At 47.6% G+C, this 20713-nt stretch overlaps 2 non-coding genes and 2 pseudogenes across 2 annotated transcripts; all 4 read right to left on the bottom strand.

Annotated features, from left to right (window-relative positions):
- Positions 1 to 993: 993 nt before the first annotated feature.
- On the bottom strand, positions 994 to 1065 carry Trnam-cau. The gene has a single exon. It is a non-coding gene; the product is annotated as a tRNA-Met (tRNA).
- Positions 1066 to 6606: 5541 nt separating this feature from the next.
- On the bottom strand, positions 6607 to 6678 carry Trnam-cau. The gene has a single exon. It is a non-coding gene; the product is annotated as a tRNA-Met (tRNA).
- Positions 6679 to 7010: 332 nt separating this feature from the next.
- On the bottom strand, positions 7011 to 7467 carry LOC120842679 (annotated as a pseudogene).
- A 4677-nt stretch (positions 7468 to 12144) lies between these two features.
- LOC120842674 lies at positions 12145 to 12684 on the bottom strand (annotated as a pseudogene).
- Positions 12685 to 20713: the final 8029 nt, after the last annotated feature.

Genomic DNA, 20713 nt, shown 5'->3' with positions numbered 1-20713 from the left:
CACGGCCGCCGCGTAGGTCCTTACGCACTGCGTGCCGTCGTGGCCGAACCGTCGGCAGACGTTGCACTTGGGGACGCGGCACTCCTTGCGGATGTGCCCCGTCCGCTGACACCGCAGGCAGAGCGGCGCCCTGCCCGGCAAGACAACGAGGGCGAGTTCACCGGCGACGCGCAGCTGATGCGGGATGTCGTCGGGAGTCACGCCCCCCTTCAGGCGCAGCACCGCCGTCCGCGTCATGGTGCTGACGCTGTGGCAGCCGTCGATGTGCCACCGCTCCCTGGAGACGTCGAGGACCTTGCCATAAGGCGCCAAGGCTGCCCTCACGTCGTCGTCGCCGACGTTAAAAAGCAGCCAGTGGAGCTTGAGGCGTACGTCCCGGTTGCCCGGGTCGACGACGATGCACCGCCGCCCCTTGGCGACGAGCTCCGACTCCGCCAGTAGCTTCTTGGACCCCTCGGTAGTCTTGAAGGTGACGGCCCAGACGTGATTCATTTGATACGCCCCGAGGGCGACAACCTCGGGGAGTAGTCCTAAGCGAGCCAGCGCGTCGCGAAAATCTTCGGCGCGATACGGACGTCCCTTGATATCAGCATGTAAAAAAACCGTATTTACCACGAGTGATCCGGTGGGCAGCGAAGGCAGGATGACAGCGTATTCCTTATCATCAACGTCCCTGATACCGCGGCCCGGCTGGGCCGCCGAAACCGCTCCGTCGGAGCTAGACATTCCGCGTCCGATCGCTTCGGCTGCCGGAAGTGGAATCTTCCACTGCGCCACTCTGCTGTGATTTTGGGTGTAAATAAACTTGAAATATTGTTTATAATATCTTAATGCATGTATCCGCATTCTCGAGAGTATCCTCACTCTCGAGATTGCGGATACATGCATAAAAAGATATTATAAACAATATTTCAAGTTAATTGAAGAAATATTAATAATCGCGATAACTGGTGCTCATTTAAAAACCTCGAACATCGGCAAAAACATTCGCCGTAGCAGAGCGTGGTTTCGATCCACGGACCTCTGGGTTATGGGCCCAGCACGCTTCCACTGCGCCACTCTGCTGTGATTTTGGGTGTAAATAAACTTGAAATATTGTTCATATTATCTTTTTATGCATGTATCCGCATTCTCGAGAGTATCCTCACTCTCGAGAATGCGGATACATGCATAAAAAGATATTATAAACAATATTTGAAGTTAATTGAAGAAATATTAATAATCGCGATAACTGGTGCTCATTTAAAAACCTCGAACATCGGCAAAAACATTCGCCGTAGCAGAGCGTGGTTTCGTTCCACGGACCTCTGGGTTATGGGCCCAGCACGCTTCCACTGCGCCACTCTGCTGTGATTTTGGGTGTAAGCAGAGGATACTCTCGAGAATGCGGATACATACATAAAAAGATATTATAAATAGTATTTCAAGTTAATTGAAGAATTATTAATAATCGCGATAACTGGTGTTCATTTAAAAACCCCGAACATCGGCAAAAAACATTCGCCGTAGCAAAACGTGGTTTCGATCCACGGACCTCTGGGTTATGGGCCCAGCACGCTTCCACTGCGCCACTCTGTTTTTTTTTTTTTATTTCCTTATTGCAGGAGGAATGCAAAAACGGTCATGTCACTTGAAAAAAAATACTCTGCAAGACTTATTGCAGGGTACATTAAAATCCTCGCATTTCGAGGAGCGGTTTACATATTTCTAGCCACTCGGGTTTCGTTTTACGGTTTGAAAAAAACACTTTCCACTTGCTTAACAAGGCTGAAAAAATAATGATGCACTTCTTTCACACTAGGGTCGGCATGACGGACCGCCATGCGCGACCTCCAAATACTGCACAAACCCAACAACATAATCATATCAAAAGGTATGCCATCATCGTTACTCACATTCAAGAAACGTATAACTGATGGGCTAATGCACAGTTGTTTCTTCAACGTGCGCTGCAGCACATCCCAAAAAAAAACCGCATCCCAGCAAAAAATGAAAACGTGCTCGATGGTCTCAGGTTTCTTACATAAAATACAGTCTACCGACCACGGAACATCAATACCCTTTCCTTCAAGCCACACCTTAACGGGCAGTGAATTGGAATGCAGTTTAAAAAAGAACGTTTTAACGGAAGGGGGAACGCAAATATTCTTAACTCGCTTGAGCACATCTTGGCCCCCGCTACAGACTACAGTTCTATACAACGGGTCTGGAAAGAAACTTATCAATAAATCGCGTGTAAGCGTTTTCTTGCTAACAGCGGACAAATACTCACACGAAAAACGGGCAGACAAAAATAACACTGCGTCTACCACCTCCTTTTGATATCCCACTAATCTCTTAAGTTCGCCGCCATGGGTCGAAACAAGAAAAGATGGCAAAAAGGAGACAATTTGGTTTGTATAAACGTACGTATGAAAGGATGCTCTTGGTCTCGCAGAAAAAAGAATCGGGATACAATCTGTTTGCAAAACAAATGTGAGAGACCGAGACCACCGTGACGAATCCGATGGAAAAAGATTGTCTCTCCTCATCGGCTCCCACTTTGAATTCCAAATAAACGTGGCAAAAACACCGTGAAATTTCTGCACATTCAAGCGAGCACAATGAATGGCCTGCATCACGTACCATAATTTTGCAATGAGAAAAATATTACATACTGTCGCTCTGGCAAATATGGACAGCTCACGCTGCTTCCAACGGGAAGCGCGTCTGTCCAGGTCGGCGGCGACTCCCGACCAAAAGGATTTGCTTTGCTTGTAACATTTTAGTGGCACACCGAAGTAAGTGCACGGCACACGGTCCCAACGCACCCCTTCAAACACCGAAGGGGTTGTGGCCCACTCTCCGTGCCAAAACCCACGGCACTTGCTCAAGTTTATGGCTGCCCCTGTAGCCTTACAGAAGTCTCTTGCCAACTTCACAGCCGCGCTAATACTTGGCTTATCGCTACAAAAAACCGCGACATCATCTGCATAGCTCATGACTTTTATCTCCTCATTTTCCATCCGGAATCCGTGACATTGATTACTGTTCTGAACACTCAAACAAAAAAGTTCCAAATAGAGGTTAAACAATAACGGCGACAAGGGACATCCTTGTCTTACGGATGTTCGCACACGTATCGGTTCAGTCAATTCCCTGTTCACAATGAGCCTAGTGGTACACTCTTGGTACGCCATTTTAACCCCGTCCAAAATACGCTCGCCCACATTCACGTGCTTTAAAACATCAAAAAGGACATCGTGCTTAACACGATCGAAAGCCTTATCTAGGTCCAGTTGAAGCATGGCAACTTGGCCCATGCCATCGTCACATGCCTCCAAAACAGTTCGGGCAATGTGCACATTCGTCAAAATAGATCGACCCTGTATTCCACAGGTCTGATGATCTCCAATGAGCTGGCAGGTAACACTCTGGAACCTCCTCGCTAGGATTTTAGCAAAAATCTTGTAATCTACATTACACAGAGTTATCGGGCGGAAACCAGTGACTTGACGTAGTTTCGCAACGTCATCGCTTTTGGGAATTAACACAGTGTATGTACGTGAAAAAGACGGCGGCAGCACTTTCCTTTCGTATGCTTTACAAATAACTTCTAAAAAAAGTGGAGCGATTACGCTCTTGTATTTCTTATAAAATTCGGCGCATAGCCCGTCCGGTCCTGGCGTTTTCGAGCTCGGCAAATCGTCTATTGCTCTCTCGACCTCTTGAAGAGTGATCGGCTCTGTGAGATTTTCCTTCTCCTCTTCCGTTAGTTGCGGCAGGGACTCTAGAAGTTTTCCACACATTGGGTCCTGCCTTCCTTTAACTTCGGTTTCAAAAACTTGCCTATAGTGTGCGACAAAAGCCTGCTCAATACTACTTGGGCTGGTGTTAATCACCCCGTTGTACTCGATTCCGCCAATTTCGTTGCGAAGCGCAAACCTTTCCTCATCCGCCAAAGACCGTTTAGTAGGCTGTTCTCCCATCAAGTACTTCTCTGATCGAGCCCGAACAATGGCTCCGCGGTAAAGCTCTTGATGAAAATGCGCCAGGCGTTGCTTAACCGTTTCCAAATCTTTAAGAGCTGTGCCGGGTCGCTCACACTCAGCTCTTGACAGAGCTCGCAAATCTTCGATTAAGCCACGTTCGTCGCAACGCGCCTCGTACGCTAAAATTGACGACCTTTCGATAGCAAGCATCTTCACTTCCTGTTTGATGAGCTCCCATGTCTCGAATATATCGTCCCTTGCGGTTTGAAAAAACGTTTTGAAGACGTTATCTACCGCTGCAAGAAAACTTTCATCGTCAAGCAGTTTTGTGTTAAGCATCCACAGCTTCCAGTTAAACTTGGCCTTCGGCGGCGCTTTTTCGCCGATCGTTGTCGAAATCATGCAATGATCCGAAAAAAACACTGGTGTGACGCGATACTTTCTTAACATTGCTGCTGCGGAGGCCGATACGTATACTCTATCGAGGCGCGCATGAGACGACGCTTGGAAATGGGTGAAACGAATCTCGCTCGTTTCGTTCATCACCGTTCCGGCGTCAACCAAGTCAAAGTCTTCGACCAGTTCGCTTAAAACTTGCGCACTCTTGTCGCTGCTCCGCCTCAGGGGCGTTCTGTCTGCTGCCCTTACAACGCAATTAAAATCGCCCATCAACACACTCGTTTTATCACATTCTAGAAAACGGCGTAAGCCAATAAAAAAGGAAACACGGTCTTTAACCGTACTAGGCGCATACACACAAACAATTCGCCACTGAAAAGACGCCAAAGAAAAATCGCACATGATGAACCGCCCTTCCGTGTCGGTGGTTACAGCTAACTCCGACAAGGGCAGAGACTTTTTAAGAAAAAGAAAACATCCGGCAGAGAAACCAACCGCGTGGGTGACACAAACTTCGTACGACTGCAGAAAAGGCCTAAGCGCACTAGCAACCTGTTCCTCCTCAGCCATTTTAGTCTCTTGCACCGCTAAGAAATCGGGTTTCTCTTTAAGCAGCAAACGCTGCAATTGGTATTGTTTTTTCCTGGCGCTCAAACCTCGAACATTTAGCGATGCGACCGTTATTGCTGGTTGGAACGTACAAATCATGTGCTTTGCTGTAGCACTTGCCTTGGCTTTCGGACGTCAGTCTTTGTAACCAGGCGTTAGCCGCCTTACTTGCTGTTGAGTCGCCTCCGGTCATCTGGGGTTAAGGTGGGCGTGGGCTGGAAACGCCCCTTCTTTGTCCTCTCCATCCAAGGGTTGGGCCTGGGTGTCATGCCCGGCGTCGATGGAGGGTTCTCGTCGAGACCACGCTTGATGGACTCGGTGGTTTCGTCCATAGTGTCGTGACCTTCGGAAGGCGCCTTCTCGAAAGTCGGGGGGAGGCCTCGCGCGGGGCTACGGTCTTCCCCATTGGCGTCGCCATGGGAGGGGGTGCCGCGCTGCCTGGTTCAGGAAAGCCACCAGCCACCTCCTTCTTGTCCTTTACAGGCGAGACTTCAGTCGAGCCGTCCGCTCCAACAGGATGGCTGCAGGGCTCACCAGACGGTGAAGCTTCGTCTTGTTGTCCCTGAGCGGAACGCTCAGCCTCGTCGACATCCATGGTTAGGGGCGAAAGGTCTTCCGCCGCCGCTCCACCAGTTACTCGGGCGTAGGTCTTTACGCACTCCTCCTTCTCGTGGCCGAAACGTGAGCACACCGAGCACTTAGGCACGCGGCAGTCGCGCCTGATGTGCCCGGCACGCTTACAGCGCAGGCAGACCGGCGCCCTCCCCGGGATTACGATAAGGACGTTCGCCCCCTGAAGCCGCAGCTGATGAGGCATTCCGTCGGGCGTGACGCCGCTCTTCAGCGTCATGCGCGCCACCCGGGTAGTCGACTCGATGCCTTCGAATCCCTCGACGCGCCATTTCTCACGTGCGACTTCTATAACCTTGCCGTAGGGTTCCAAAAACTTGCTCACCGCGTCGTCGGTCACATGATACGGGACCCAATGGAGGCGTAGACGAACTTCTGTGCTGCTGGGGTCGATGACAACACACCTCAGGTCCTTCACCTTCAACTCTTTGCAGTCGATGAGCCGCTTCTTGGCTTCCGGCGTTCGCAGCGTGGCTAACCAGGCATGGTTCATCTGGAAAGCACCGAGCGCCACAATCTCGGACAGGACGGCGCACCGCTTCAATTCTTGCCGGAAATCTTCAATACGATAGGGGCGGCCTCTCAAATCGCAGTGCAAAAGTACTGAATTTAAAATAGTTGCACCCATTGGGATGGGAGGCAACACCACCTTGTAGTCGTCGGCAGACAATGACGCAGCAAAAGTACCGCGGCCAACTGCGGCCGTTGTCGCAGCTCCGTTGGAGCCAGCCATCCTGCGACCGTTCTCGGCGAGTGCCAGAAGCAGAATCCTGCGCCACTCTGCTGTGATTTTGGGTGTAAATAAACTTGAAATATTGTTTATAATATCTTTTTATGCATGTATCCGCATTCTCGAGAGTATCCTCACTCTCGAGAATGCGGATACATGCATAAAAAGATATTATAAACAATATTTCAAGTTAATTGAAGAAATATTAATAATCGCGATAACTGGTGCTCATTTAAAAACCTCGAACATCGGCAAAAACATTCGCCGTAGCAGAGCGTGGTTTCGATCCACGGACCTCTGGGTTATGGGCCCAGCACGGTTCCACTGCGCCACTCTGCTGTGATCTGAATGTAAGCAGAGGATACTCTCGAGAATGCGGATACATGGATAAAAAGATAATATAAATAATATTTCAAGTTAATTGAAAACATATTAATAATCGCGATAACTGGTGCTCATTTAAAAACCTCGAACATCGGCAAAAACATTCGCCGTAGCAGAGCGTGGTTTCGATCCAATGACCTCTGGGTTATGGGCCCAGCACGCTTCCACTGCTTTTTTTTTTTCTTATTGCCGTTTCTTACAAGTCAATATATACAAGTCTGAGGACAAAAACAGCAAAATTAGCAGTGCTAAAAACTACCAGCCGGCCTTTGAGCTAGTAGTATAAGTTAAAATCTTTTTAAATTCCTCACTGCTTCCAGTTGTTGAATCCACTCTGGCACGCAGCTCTGAGCCTTATACACTTCAACAATCGAGGCAATACTCTCGCTGAAATATTCCCGAGCCTCGCGCGCGTCAATGTCGGCATGGCGCGTAGCCATCCGTGACCTCCAAATACTATGCAGGCCCAGTAACATTATCATGTCGAAGGGCATGCCGTCCTTCTTTTCAACGGGTAGGTATCTAATACCATGCATGTCTAACGGAAAATCTTTTTTGAGGGTGCGTTGGAGGACGTCCCAGAAAAAGACACCATCCCAGCACTCCAGAAATACATGCTCAATTGTCTCGGGCTTTTGACACAAAAAAACAGTGGTCGCCCCATGGGACGAACATTCCCTTTTCTGTCATCAAAGTCTTTACAGTTAAGGTGCCGGTGTGTAATTTGAAAGAGAATGATTTCACCCCAGGCGGAAAGAGCATTCTCTTAACGCGCTTTAAGATATCTTGTCCTGGGCCTGCACAATTCAAGGCTCTATACAAAGGTACGGGAAAAACAACGTCAGAAAGATCCCTATACAACTTTTTTCTGAATAATTCGCTCAAATATTCAAAAGAAAACCTGACTGCCAAAAAATTACATGACGCGACAACTTCCTTGAGATATCCGTGGATGCCGCCTTGCACACATGCCGAAGAAACAATAAACTCAGGCAGAGTTCTACACAGTCTCACCTGGTAGACGGTTCGTAAAAACGGGTCACTAACATCCCGAAGATAAATAAAACGATTCACAACTTGGCGCAGAAATAAATGTGACAATCCTAGCCCGCCCTCGCGGACGCGCCGGAAAAGGTTTATACAACTCGTCCGTTCCCATGACGAGCCCCAAATAAAAACAGCGAAAACGCGGTGCAATTTTTGAACATTAACACGCGAGCATTAACGCTTGTAGCACGTACCACAGTTTGCTAGCAAGGAACAAATTGCAAACTGTCGCACGGGCAAAAAAAGACAGTTCCCAACCTTTCCAGTTTTCCGCTTTCTCGCGGAGTTCTAGTGCCTTCCTGCGCCAATAGGGCTCACTGTCACGGTAGTTCTCGAGAGGTACGCCCAAATATTTTACAGGGGTGGTTGACCACTTTATATTAAAAAAAAAAAACCACTAGAAGTGGAGCACCAATGGCCATGCCAAAAACCTAAACACTTATCCCAGTTTACAGCGCTTCCACTGGCAGCACAAAAACGTTTCACTATGCTCACAACTTCAAATATGTTTTCTTGATTTGCGCAAAACAGAGCGAAATCATCAGCATAAGCTAAAATACGTACTTCGGATGCAAAAAGGTTAAACCCCCTGATACTGTTCCTTCTTATGATGCTCAGACAAAATGATTCTATTTAATTCAAAAAAGAAGGGGTGAAAGAGGAGATCCTTGGCGTACGGAACGCTCTACCTTGATGCGCTTCCCAACCGACTTATTCACTATAAGACTGGTCGTACAACCGCTGTACGCCATCCGGACACCTTCGCGTAAAACTGAACCGACATTTACATGGTCTAAGACAGATAAAAAAAAATTTCATGCGGTACACGGTCGAAGGCCTTTTCGAGGTCAATTTGTAGCATAGCTACCCCACTATTCACAACATCACAAAACACCAGCACGCTCCGAGCTTTTTGAATGTTTGTAAAAATAGTTCTGCCCTTTATCCCGCAAGTCTGGTGGGGACCGACTAGTTCTGTTATTACCGATTGTAATCGTCTGGCCAATATTTTCATTAGTACTTTATAGTCGACGTTAGTTAAGCTTATGGGGCGATAAGCTGTGACCTGTCTTAGTTTGATTTCGTCCTCCGTTTTTGGGATTAACACAGTGTGCGACGACAAAAACGTTGGTGGAAGGACATTCAGCTCAAAAGCTTCGTTGAAAACAATAGATAAGATGGGCGAAATTTCATGTTTAAACGACTTATAAAAAGCTGCACTTAGTCCATCAGAACCTGGGGACTTCCCCGGGTTTAGGGCCTCGATTGCTATTTTAACTTCCTCGTGTGTAATGGGTTCCTCCAACACTTCCTTTGTTCTGTCGTCAAGGCGGGGCATAGAAGACAAAAACTCTTTTTTAAAACGGTCCGTTTGGACGGAGGTATGAGCAAACAACGTGCTGTAATAGTCGTAAAAGGCGCGTTCTCTCTCTTCTTTTTCCCTAGTAACCACACCACCATATTCTATTTCTGCTATCTCAATGCGACGCGCGTTTCTTTTTTCGAGGCCTAGGGCGCGCTTAGTGGGCGTCTCCCCAGCTATCAGCCTACCAGCCCGCGCTCTCACCAACGCTCCGCGATAACGTTCTCTATCAATTAGTTCAAGTTTTGCCTTCAAAGTACAGATGTCATCTTTAAATGCACCCGGCATTCTGCACTTTTCTTTTATCAGCGTTTGCAAGTTGTAACGCAGTAACGTTTCATTTCTTTTTTCTTCATTCTGAATTGCGCTCGCTCTTTCTAAAGCTTTTATCTTTATTTCCTGCTTAAAAACTTCCCATTTCGCCCCATACTCTAATTTTTGCCCATTTTCTACTTTTTCTATAGAAGCCTGTAATTGGGCTCTAAAAAGGTCGTCCTCTAAGAGTTTGGAGTTGAGTTTCCATAGCTCCCAGCTAAACGAATTTTTCTTTTCTTTGTTACCTTTAATGCAAGCAGATACCAGACAGTGATCACTGAAAGACACTGAGCGTACACTGTACTCGTAACACAAAGGAAGCAGCTCCAACGAAACATACAATCTCTCCAAGCGGGCGTGACTTGCCCCTTGAAAGTGGGTAAACTGTACCTCCCGCCCATTTCTGAGGCATTCACCAACGTCGTCAAGGCCATGCTCATTAATTATGGAATTCAAACTCACGGTGCTCGCATCACTATAAGCAGTAGAACTGGTTTTGCCGTTCGAAGAACACAAACAATTAAAATCCCCCATGAAAATGAGAAGCCGCTCGCAGTTACAGTAATGCTGAATGCCATAAAAAAACTTGCGTCTTTCTTCAGTTCTAGTAGGAGCATACACGCAAATAATACGCCATTCTAAGGAAGAAAAACTAAAATCACATAATACAAATCGTCCCGACGCACACGTAGTCACGGACTGGACCGTAGCTCCTAAACTATTACGAATAAGCGGAAAACACCCCGCCGACGTCCCTACCGCATGGCTGACACAGATGTCATATCGCGCCGTAAAAGACCGTGCCATAATGTCCGTCTGCTCCACGCTCTCTACTTTAGTCTCCTGTACGGCGACAATGTCCAGGTCCTGCTCAGTCACGAGGCTGTAAAGCTGGTTCTGTCTACGCCTTGCTGAGAGCCCTCGTACGTTTAATGTCGCAAAACGTAATGGCCTTTCTAACGTCACCATCAACTAGTAGAGGCTGACCATACGGCGCTTACCCTTGTCAGCTAGCGTAGTGAAGCGCGTTCCAGTTCAGCAGGCGGTCACGGAGCATGCTTGTCGCCACATGTAGGCGACGACGAACGCGGTTTGCTGGGGACGCGTATCCCCCGCCCGCTGCCGGTCTTCCATTGCTTCTCAAGCTGACTGAGCCGCCTCTCCTGCGATGCCGCGCTGACCTCGTCATGGCGACGCTTCACCGCCGCAACGTCGAAGTCCATCTCCGAGGGAGGGCTGTCCTCACTTTGTGCAGGAACGGGGTCTACCACCTTGGCGGTGGTCCCGGTCGCCGACTCCGGTTGAGCGGCCGGAACAGAAGACACACTTTTCGGGAGCCCGTCGGGCTCACGTCCTTTCTTGGCAACAACGACGACTTCTTTCGTATCTTCGGCCTTGTCTTGCGTGGCCGCCGACGCCGCTGCTCGTTCTGCTTCTTCCTCGTCCATGAGGAGCTCGTTCTGGTCTCCTCCGTCGGTGCCTCGCCCAACTGCCCGAGCGTACGACCGAGTGCAGTCGGCCTGCTCTTGCCCGAAGGCGCGGCACTCGCTGCACCTAGGGGCTCGGCCGTCTTTCCGAATGTGCCCCGTGGTGCGGCACCTGAGGCAGATCGGAGGTCGGCCGGGAACTACCACTAGGACCGTGCCACCGCCGAGGCGCAGCTGGTGCGGGATGCGGTCGAGCGTGACACCCTCGCGCAGCTCCAGGCGGACGAGTCGGGTTGTCGACTCGGCGTGCTCGAAGTCCGGGACCCTCCACTTCTCGCTCGTCACTTCCTTCACGATGCCAAACTCCGCAAAAGCTCGTCGTATGGCGTCACTGGTAACGTCGAAAGACACCCAGTGTAGCTTTATGCGGAGCTCACGCCGTACTGGGTCGAAGACAAGGCATTTCTTCTCCTTGATGACGAGCTGCCCGGCTTCGAGAAGCTTCTTCTTTGCCTCGTCCGTCCGCAAGTTGAAGAGCCATAAGTGCGACATTTGGTACGCACCTATGGTTCCCACGTCCTGGATGACGCCGGCGTCCTTCAGCGGCTGCCGAAAATCCTCGATCCTGTAGGGTCGTCCGGCGATGTCACAGTGCAGAATAACTGCACGCTTCATCGCCTCTGCGGAGGGCGGCGAAGGCAAGACGATACGGTAGTCCTTGATAGCAGCGATATTGCCGATAGCCGAGTCACCGCGGCCCGCGGGGGCCGTTATCACAGCTCCGTGGGAGCTTGCCATTCTTGCGTCCGTACTCGACGAGTGCCGGAAAAAGAATGCGCCACTGCGCCACTCTGCTGTAATTTTGGGTGTAAGCAGAGGACACTTTCGAGAAGACTGCGGATACATGCATAAAAAGATATTATAAATAATATTTCAAGTTAATTAAAAAATTAAAAAAAGCATTAAGAATCGCGATAACTGGTGTCCATTTAAAAACCTCGAATATCGGCAAAAACATTCGCGTAGCAGAGCGTGGTTTCGGTCCACGGACCTCTGGGTTATGGGCCCAGCACGCTTCCACTGCGCCTTTCTTTTTTTTGCCAGCTTGGCTTTTTTATTTTAGTATAGGTGCTATTTACATTCTAAAAGGTCAGTGCTTTTGACACAACTTATAGCGACAATTATTTACATGACATATGAAACGAACTGCAGCTCAACCGATCAGCGTGGCGGCAGCCCTCTAGGGGTTGCTTGCGGTCTGCAATGTCCTTACTTCACTAGAGATTGGAATCTCTCCCAGTGCTCCGTTTCCTCAAAAGAGGTTCCTTTGATGATCGTTGACGTATACTTGAAACCATCTAGAAAGTGGCGTCACGCCGATTTTCCGCGCTCACGCACCAAAGTGTGATCGGTGCGCGAGTTCCATATCGCATGCAGACCGATCAGAGTGGGAAGTTCGTAACACCTGCTTTGTTGCTGATCAGGAGTGACAAGAAACTTCATGCTGTGCCATGTTGGGTACAGCTCAATCCTTAACGTTGCGCGTAGGTGCGCCCAAAAGAGTTCGGCATTAGAACAATACAAAAACGTGTGTTGCAACGTCTCCGGGACAGGACATATAGCACAGTTCACGCCCCAGGGCAAATAAAAACCCTTTTGTTCCTCCCATGTTTTAACCGCCAGGACTTCCGTGTGGAAGCGCACAAAAAAGTCCCTTGTGCCTGGGCGAACAGGGTAAACACTTAACCTTTTAAACACGTCCGATCTTTCGGCGTCGGGGAACATTTGGCGATACATTGGAGGCGGCATTACGAGGTCTAGGGTATCCCAATAAAGACGTGTCCTCTTTATTTTGTTTAGATATTCCCATGAGAAGCGTTCTTCGAAAAACCTGATCGCATCTCTGATCTCTTTGTAGTAGCGATGCGTCGAGCACTTCGGAGAAGCCATCTGTTTTTTCATCCAGGGAGCAAGGTAGTGTCCACCAAGCTCTCGGAACGCTGCCACCAGCGCGGGAGTTTTGTCTCGGTTTCGGAAAACAAGAAACCGCTGCACTTTTAGTTTTATTTCTAAGTTTACTAATCCGAGTCCTCCATTTTTCCTACTTATGAAAAGGTTGCTCCGGCGCATTCTTTCGAAACCAGAACCCCAGACAAACGTTGCACAGAATGTATGCACTTTCTGTACATCGAGCTACCTACACGGCACCGCTTGCGCTGAATACCAAACGGTTGAAAAAAACACTGCATTGCTGACATACGCTCTATTCAAAAGTGGTACGTACCTCCCCCACCATTCTGGAAGCTTCGCCCTCAACGTGTTCAAATGTATGCCATCTACGCATGTCCTGAGCTGCGTGCTGCCCAATCCGACCCCTAAGTAGTTGGAGATGTGTGTTGACCACGCTATACCCAAGAATAGTTCTGGATTGGATGGCCATGGTCCCAGCCAGGTCCCGACCGATTTTGTTGGGTTCATTTTCGCTCCTGAAACGTCACAAAACTGACTGACATGTTCTACTGCCTTCCTCACCTCCTCTTGCGATTGCCCAATCAGTGTCACATAATCTGCGTATGCCAACAGTTTAATTGACATTGAGCCCAGGCAAGCTCCCCTTATGCTGTGGTCATTTAAGATTGCTTTGCACAGCGGTTCAAGGTAAATGGAGAATAAAATAGGCGACATTGGGCAACCTTGCCGTACGGACGACTTAACGGGGATGCTACACGACCTGCGCCCGTTGACCAAGAGTCTTGTACTTATGTCCCTATAACATATTTTAAGAAAATTCACTAAAAACTCTCCCGTTCCGCATTGCTCTAGTAAGGAGAATAAAAAAGCACGATTCAATCTGTCGAATGCTTTTTTTAAGTCTATTTGTAGGACGGCCGTGGGGCGTTCCATGGCTTCCGCTGTTTCTGATAATCGCCAAGAGATCGAACCGTGTCGCCACCGTGCGGCCGAAATTGGAAACGCGCGAAAGCGGAAATACCGCCGTGCGTCGTCTGCTACGGGCGCACGCTCAGAAGCATGGATCTCGACGACGCAAGCCCGTTTCAGACTGAGCTTGACATTCCTTACTAAATGTTTTATGCTTTTGTTGCCGTTTCTTCTTACTAAAGGTTGTGTTGTATCGTTTCCCATGCGTAGAAATTCAGCAAAGCGATTATTATGAGGCTTCCATAATAATCGCTAGTCCCACGTATTTTTGTTATCTCGCACGAACCGCGGCTTTCATAAAGCATTGGATGTTGAGTGGGGCTGTGGTTCGATTAGAAAATTAACCCGACTGATCGCTATCCTTTAATAAACTAATCAATCAATAAATTCGTATGCTGATTTTTCGCCGGTCGCATTGCGTGAAAGACGTTAAAACTACATATTTTTTTACTGGTTTTACTGTGTCATAAATGGCATATTGCATTCCCATTCTAAACTTCACGTTGTGTGTCCTACATAATAATGAACACGGGAAGCCTTTTAAAATGAAGTATTTTTAAGTTATTATTTAAACAGTATAATCACCCTCGGTGAAATGACAAGCACGCTCAAGTGGTTTACCGTGCAAGCCTGTGTCACAAAAGAAATAGAGACGTCAAGAATATTAAAGCAGGCATTTTTTTACTTCTTGTTGACTTTCTCCAGCGCAAGACTAAAATTAACCGTAAAAAAAATTGCAATTGAAGCATTACTTGAATAATCTGAAAGTTAATCCATGAACTGCCCAATCTTGATATACGTTAGGTGAGGGCGGAGGCTGTTCGGAAAGTATCGTGAAGGTCGCTAGCCCTCATCAGTAAAATAGTATCACTGCGGCCGATGCTGTCTATGTCGTGGTGCGCGTCGTTTGTTGGGGTCGCAGAGTCTACTGTGTTTCAATACAAGATTATTTAGCCAGAAATTTACAGTATTAGCCTCTTGACATCCGCGGCCCTCACCAAGAAAATTTAAGCGGGTGAACTCACACTACCGAGAAAAGCATTTAATAACAGAAACATTGCTGCGTTGCTCGGTTACACTCGTTTTTCACAGTCACGGCAGATCTATTAGAACAATTTGTTTCACTTGTTTCCGTTATCCTGCCAACCGTGCAATTTGCTGATCTCTCCTCGTCGCAACGCAGTAGATTTGTTCCGACTCCAAAACACTTTACCACACTATGCCACAGTAAGAGGGCAGAGGAACTCAATAGCGTAGTAATTTCCAATACAGCGTTAACTTATTTTCATCCCAAATATTTATATTACTGAAAAAGCTACAAGTTTAAATAAAAGCATAGAAGCTGCGATTTCACAGCCCGCAGTACCAGTATTATGTTATCTAGGTTGGAATTTGTGGTTTTTTTCTTTTAATTCCCGCGTTGGTGAACCGATACATTCATTTTAAAAGAAACAAATATTTAACATAAATATTCCAGTTCAGCCGAAAGCAGGCATCAGTCGTGTTGATCCATGCTTTCCAACGTCTGCATAGAGCAGACGACGCTCCCACAGAAGCGATTATATAAATTTAGGCCGCACGCTGGCAACACCATTCGATCTTCACTGAAGCACCGAACAGTACCGCATTCTCTACCGCTAGAATAGTTTTCTCACCGATAGTATGTGACAAAGTAAACGCAAGAATCTACGCCGTCTCGCGCACGAACGTGGAAAGCCTATGGGGCGGTCGTTCTCCTATCCCCGCTTTGATGATGATGATAGCGCGACCGTAGCGCCACCTCTAGGTCGATCTCGAGGCCAATAACTCTCATTGTGTGCAAGTTTGCGAATATTTACCTGTTCTTGAAGCCATACGTTTGATGATTTCCAACCAGGGTTTGGTAAGCTGTTTCCAGGCGTTTTGCTAAAATTTTTGCCAGGATCTTATAATCTGTTGTTAACAGGCTTATCGGCCTAAAGTCTTCACTACTTGCAATGGAGCCCCTACACTTCCGTTTTGGAATTAGTACCGTCACTGCCTGTCTCATGGAAGGCGGAAGGAGCTTTCTTTTCTACACGTCTCCGTAAACTTGCGTTAAAATGGCGACTAGTTATTCTGAAAAGGTTTTGTAAAAAGCTGCGCCCAGACCGTCTACACCCGGCGATTTGTTCGGTGTTAGCTCCTTAATGGCTCTTCGTACTTCTGACTCGCTGATTGAGGAGTTTCAGCGAATATAGGGGGCGCTCCGATCGATCCAACATGGCGGACAAGAGGGGGATAGATTTGCGACGCCCGTAGACCGGTAGCGCATAAATAAAGCAAAGCTTGTCGTTCTCTGTTTGTTGCCGTGTGCGAGACGATCATCATTTCAACCAAGACCTACAGTGATGCTACAGATGAAGTGTTCAAGCCAGTCAAAGGCAAAAAATCTTGCCATAATCAAGATATGTGTGCAAGTGTTCGGCGTGAGCTCTCACGCTGGTGCAGCCGTCATCAAGTTCAACCGAATGTACGCGGGTCCAAAGAAAGGTACATATCAACAATGTTCGTGCGTTGAATCAATGACGCGTGCTTTATCGAAAACTAAACTTTTCGGTCTGCGGCTACAAACATTTTCGTTGACGTTGCTTAGATGATGTAACCATTCAGGCCTCGCATTAAAAGGTGTTGCGAACTCTTCGGTTGTTCTAGTTAATTGTGCTAAAAAGCGGTTGGATGGAAAGTATGACAACTACAGCATACAAGGGACGATTGAGGTCTTTATTCTGCGTTCTATGTATCGAAACATCGGTATCCTTGGTGTTATATTGCGATCAGCTGGTGGCCGATCGTCCTGTTTTTACGCATAATGTAAACAAGCCCCGGAAGCGCCAATCTCATCGATGTGCTTGTGCACCCCTACAAGCCTCGTTTTGGCTCTTGTGGAAAGCTTTATTGTAATATCAATAATCTCATCGGTCATTCGAGTTGTATGTGCCACGGTGATATCTGCTGTGTGTGATCTGCTGACAATTAAGTCTGTATTAAATGTGATGAGGAGAACGAAGGTAAAGCTTTTTTAACTGTTTTCTTTTTACGGAACCGGGCAAAGCTTCTAAAACAAGAACAAGAGCAACCTAAGCTGATATTTGAGTGTGCTCAAGAATGAATTGCAAAAGGTGCTTATGCTAAGTGGTAGATGTATGCAGTTGATTTTCAGTTTGCTTCTGCATTGTAAATTGGGAGATATGTATCAGCAGAAGACATGTGTCCTTTTCAAAATGTCTTTTATTAAGGCAAATAAGTTTTCATACACAACCGAAGAGTTCGCAACACCATTTAATTCAAGGCCTGAATGGTTACATCATCTAAGCAACGTCAACGAAAATGTTTGTAGCCGCAGACCGATAAATTTAGGTTCAGATAAGTATGCGTCATAGTTTCAGCCTCAAACACGCAACATTGTCGATATGTACCTTTCTTGGTGACAACTGCACCAACGTAAGAGAGCCCACGTCGTCGAACACTTGCACACATATCTTGACTATGGTATGGCAAGATTTCTTGCTTGAAGTGAAGATCATCTCGCTACGACTAGCTACGACCACCCACCGCAGCGATGCAGGCATCGAAGGGGCGCAACGCAGTCGGTCGCCGTCACCCGACGCTGCTCATTTGGCATTCACGGCTTACCGCTCAGGTGCTTCGTTTGTACTCGGCACCGAGTGTTATCTTCTGTGCTTGTGTTTGCTCAGTGGCTGGATATGGGCCTCAAGAGCAGTTCTTCAGGCTCAATAGCGTTCGCCGAAGAACTTCTGAAGAAAATGCCTCCCAAGACGCAACGCACCAGCATGGTGGACTATGCACTGGGCGCGGAAATCGGGCCCTGCGAATTATACACCAAATGCAAACAATCTAAACAAAACAAAAACATTTTTAGGCTCAAATTGGCTTCTCCAGACTATACATTTGGACACTGGTGCCTGTTATTATGCATTGCATATTCACTGCTGTTTGTTGTGGCTTGGGAGTGCCTTCCTGAAATGATGCAGAGGGGTCCACTGAACCTTGAAATAAAGATATTTAAACACATCTAGATGCAATGTCCCTTGAAGCCAGATAGTCAGGAAAAACGTTTTGCCATTACCTAGTTTGCCAACAGCACACCAATGGTCACGATCAAAACTCACCGAGTCAATGGGCAGTTTTCCACCACAATATTTATTGCCGTGTAATCACCAATTCGATCCATTAAAAGTCTTGAGCCTGTAGCCTATAGCACATCCAATCTGGATCTGCAAAGCTTATGCCGTAGACATGCATCATCACATCAGCATGTTTCTTATCAGTCTTAAACATAAAACGCTAGTTATGCAACGACATTCCCATATCATCACATTTTTAGCAAATTGAATGGTCCCACCTGTCACACTGTTAGCTTTGGAAGTACACCAATTCACAATACCACCAGTGGCATACATCGTGCCAAGCATTAGTGCCGCATGTGGCACAAAAATGTCCTAACTAGGGAAGCAAACTTAATCGATCGTGTTGATGAAAGCACTTAAGTACGGGCGAAATTATCAAGGGTGACTCGAAAGGGAAGTTTTCTCGCTGAACGAATATGACTTTTTATTGGGCGTTCCGCAATGTAAGGCCGAAGACATTCACACAGTGATCGGTACAGAAGCATTTTCAATCGGTCGTGCGTGCTAAAAACAACAAAAACACAGGTGGATTAGAAACGCGATAGGTTCGCCTTTGCACAGAGTACTTACACTCAAAATCGTGTCAACATAAAGCGACTATGGCCCACCTTGCTAGCAGCAATCTTAAAATTTATCCGCGTAGTCGTCGCAAACGTGCACCAACCGAAAGCGTTGCTGCAAGCCCCTCCGCCGTCACCTTTGAGTCACTGTTGAGTCTGAAGAACTCTGCTCCATGAGGTCCATATCCAGCCACTGAGCACATACACAAGCACAGGGAATAATACTCGGTTCCAAGAACAAGCGAAGAACCCGGGGCGGAAAGCCCTGAATGCCAAACCGGCCAAACGACCGGCGACGGCGACTGACTGCGTAGTACACAGGTTGCACTCCTTCGACGCCTGCATCGCTGCAGCGGGTGGTCGTAGCTAGTCGTAGCAGTTCGTGTCATCTCTGTTGCTCATACCGGAACACTAGAGCCGCGTAATAATCTTGCTGCCGAAGTTTATAAGCCTACGTTCGCGGCCAACGCACTTTCACAAAGCCAACGCCCAGCGAACCTATCCCCCTCGTTCTCTTTCGGCGACCGGCCGCCAGGGCAGTGACACCGTCGCTGAAACTCCTCAATAGGCCTGTTTAGGAATTCAGTAGTTGTCTCTGGTACCTGTGGCATGATATCCAGCACTCGTTTCATTGCTTGCCCGTTGAGGTTCCTCTGTTTACCAAAAATGCTGCTGAAAAAAGTGACCAGCTCTCGTTCTATTTTTCCGGGTCGGAGATGATGTTCCCTTTACTTTGAAGCTGATTAATTTGGTTGCGGCTGGCGCGTTCGCGCTCACGCGTTTTAAAGATTTTCGTAGGGTCTTCAGAACGCCCTAGCGTCCGTAATCGTGATCTGACCATTGATCCGCGATACTCCTCCTCTAGTATTCCGAGCAGTTGGGATTTACATTCTCGAATATCAGCTGTAAACACACCGGGCATCCTATTTTCTTCTCGAATTAGAGTTTGCAGCGCCTTCGTCACGTCCCTCTTAACGGCCTTCCTTTCCCGAGACTTTTCTTGGCAAAAGGCTATAATGCACATTTTTATCTCTTCTTTCAGCAGCTCCCAGTGTACGGCAGTTACGTTGTTTCCCTCCACTTTATCTATGATAAGTTTTATAACTGCGCGCTGCAGCCCCTCCTCCTCGAGAGCATTTTCGTTTAGCTTCCAACTTTTTCAGCATGAGTCGCGATTTGGCTTTTCTTTTACCTTTCTTATCTGTGCCGCAATTATGGCATGATCGGAGAAAGCTAAAGGCTTAACCTGATAGCTGTCCGTATCTACTGCTAAGCGACTCGAAGCATATATTCGGTCCAGGCGCGAGTGACAATCGCCTTGCCAATGTGTGTAGCCGGTAGCAGGTGCTTCTACAAATTCCGTTACGTCTTGTAAATCAAAGCCTCGGATCAGCTTCTTTAGTTCCGTCAGACTCGAATCCTGTCGGAGTCCCTTCGAGGAGTCGTTTGCTCGAGTGACGCAGTTGAAATCTCCTCCGAGTATAGTCTGCGCCGGGGTGTTCATGTATTGTCTGAGCTGATTGAAAAATAGTTTCCTTTCTACTGCGAGATTCGGCGCATGCACAGAAATTAATTGTAATATTTCATTATTGTAAACCCCATCAACCGCGCAAATTCTTCCACTCTGATCTGTCTCCCAATCCGGAAAGAGCACAATGCCGCTTCGCTTGCGAATTAGTATCGCCGTTCCTGCACTATGCGAAATTGCATGGGCATAACGAAATTCAAAGTGGTTTTCGAAGAATAGAACAGCCTGCTTTACATGTTCGGTGGTTAACTTAGTTTCTTGTAGCAAGGCCACCTGAACTCTTTCCGCTAAAAGCGTGTTGAGTAGCCATTGCTTCCTTTTTTGGGCTATCAAGCTAACGCAATTAAGCGTAATTATTTTTAAATTGAATTTTGCAAACTTTTAGTGCCTCCTTGGCCGCTCTTCTAACGTGTGGCATTACACCCAACCAACCACCACGCCCCTATAACATGCAGCAGAGGGCAAATAAAGCGAACATATACAGAGTCTTTCTGCCGGCGGGCGTCCGGCAGGATCCGAGGATTGGGGTTGTATCGAAAACGTCTCTGGCTTGGCTGCTTCATCTTGAGGCGCTGTTCGCGCAGCCCTTGGCCTTCCTTCTCTGTGCTGGCCAAACCTCTTTTTCCGATGGCTCCAAGTTG

The sequence above is a fragment of the Ixodes scapularis genome, unplaced genomic scaffold (assembly GCF_016920785.2).
Source record: "Ixodes scapularis isolate PalLabHiFi unplaced genomic scaffold, ASM1692078v2 PGA_scaffold1__304_contigs__length_218370807, whole genome shotgun sequence".
Lineage (NCBI taxonomy): Eukaryota > Metazoa > Arthropoda > Arachnida > Ixodida > Ixodidae > Ixodes > Ixodes scapularis.
Note: the sequence above shows the minus strand (reverse complement) of the source record. Positions and strands in the feature narration are given on the sequence as shown.